Below are 2,052 nucleotides of genomic sequence, written 5' to 3'. Positions count from 1 at the left end.
TTTTCTTGGAACTGGGGATTGAACTCAGGCCCTTGCGCTTGCCCAGAAAGTGCTTATTTCACTGAGCCATCTCCCCAGACCCCTATAAAATATTTTTGGTGGGAGTGAAAATAACGGTGGTGACAATAGCTTGTATAAGTGACAAGGAGAGACATTTGTTAGAAACACCACCTAAATTGGTGGTGAGAGGTATGAAGAAAACTCACATGTGTGTGATACAGAGGAATTAGGAATAAAATTTACATATTTTTTAGAGATAACTATCTCTAAATAGATAATCAGGGCTGGGGAGATAGCTCAGTGGAATAAGCACTTGCCTGGCAAGCTCAAGGCCTTGAGTTCAATCTCCCGTTCCACAAAAAAAAAAAAAAAAGATAATCATAGAGTAATAAAGTGCAGAGTATAAGTGGTGCAGGACAACACGTGCTGCTTCTCTACCATAAAGCATAGAGTTAATGATACGAATTGAAAATTTAATAAGTAATTTTTTATTAATTCATTTGAATGTTTTAGCACAAAATTATAGATTCTTACTTTTATAAAATTTTCAGGGGCTGGCCAAATAGCTCAGCAGATTAAAGCACCTGAAAGCAGGCTCAGGGGCTGAGGGTTCGATCCCTGGGCCTGCTGTGCTGGCCCCGTCCCTGGGACACCCTGAGACAGCAATTGAGACTGGGTCTAGTGGCGCGGGCCTGTAATCCCAGCTCTTGGGAGGCTGTAAACAGGCGGATCACTATGAGTCCAATCTAGTAGTGAGACCCTGAACACCCTGTAGACCCTTCCCTAAAATACAAAGAAAGTAAAATAAAATACAATTTTCATATATAAGTTTGCTGCTTGGTTGATTGAGTTTTGCTCCTTGCACTTGCCAGGGAAGCACTTATTCACCTGAGCTATCTCCTCGGCCCCCTTGATTGAGACTCATGACTGCAATTCTCAAAATTCTTCTTCTTTTATAGAATAATTCTCAGTTATCAAATTGCAAATTTAAAAGAAAATATACAGTCTCAACCACTAATCTTTTACCACATTTATTTCATAGAACATGTATCTTCCCCTGGTCAGATACAAAATTTAGCATATCTTGAAACTAAGTCTGTGCACGTGGGCTGCGGCGTGGGCGCCCGGCGCGCTGGCAGCTGGTTCAGGGGCGGCTGCGGTGGGCTGCACTGCAGGATGCCCACCTCTTTTGAGGAGCACAGTGGGGTGGTTTCGATGGGGACCCCGTGGGGCCATTGGTACCAGACCCTGGAGAAGGTGGTCACTGAAGTTCAGGTGCCGCGGGGCACCCAAGCGCAAGACATCCAGTGCGGCCTGCAGGGCCGGCATGTGGCCCTGGCCGTGGGGGGCCATGAGATAGTGAAGGGCAAACTCTTTGATTCTACCATAGCTGATGAGGGAACATGGACTTTGGAGGATAGAAAAATGGTCCGCATTGTTCTTACTAAGACAAAGAGAGATGCAGCAAACTGCTGGCCTTCTCTTCTAGAATCTGAATACGCTGCTGATCCGTGGGGGCAGGACCAAACGCAGTAAAAGCTTATGCTAGAAAAGTTCCAGAAAGAAAATCCTGGTTTTGACTTCAGTGGAGCAGAAATCTCAGGAAACTACACTAAAGATGGACCAGATTTCTCAAACCTTGAGAAATAATTGCTATTTTTAAAATACTTTCTGTGGATCCTAACAAATGTTATCAATTTAATCAAAGGAGCAGATTATGAGACAGAAGAATGGGTGCCTACAGCTAACAAATTGCAAAATCTATTTTTTTAAAAAATGGAATAAGGATTTTTTTTTGTTCTTCGCATGCCTTCAGGGCACGTTTAGACAGCGAGAGAGTTGTGAGGTTCGAACTCCAGCCACCTGAGGCTGACAGCTTTGTTGAAGCAGCCACTTAAAGGCCTGAGCTAGGGCCAGGCCCCCTATAAAATCTATTTAAATATGGTTCTAAAATTGTATTTAGGGCTGGTGAGATGGCTCAGTGGTCTAAAGCACCTACTTAGAACAAGCTTAGCAAAGCACAGGGACCACGGTTCAATCCCCCAGCACCAC

General features: G+C 44.1%; 1 pseudogene; it reads left to right on the top strand.

The window, feature by feature from the left end:
• The first annotated feature begins 1,176 nt into the window (after window positions 1–1,176).
• LOC101584278 lies at window positions 1,177–1,741 on the top strand (annotated as a pseudogene).
• The last annotated feature ends 311 nt before the right edge of the window (window positions 1,742–2,052 follow it).

This window comes from Octodon degus, unplaced genomic scaffold (genome assembly GCF_000260255.1).
Source record: "Octodon degus isolate 3935 unplaced genomic scaffold, OctDeg1.0 scaffold00419, whole genome shotgun sequence".
NCBI classification, from domain to species: Eukaryota; Metazoa; Chordata; class Mammalia; order Rodentia; family Octodontidae; genus Octodon; species Octodon degus.
The sequence above is the reverse complement of the archived record's forward strand: the minus strand, read 5'-3'. Positions and strand labels throughout refer to the sequence as shown.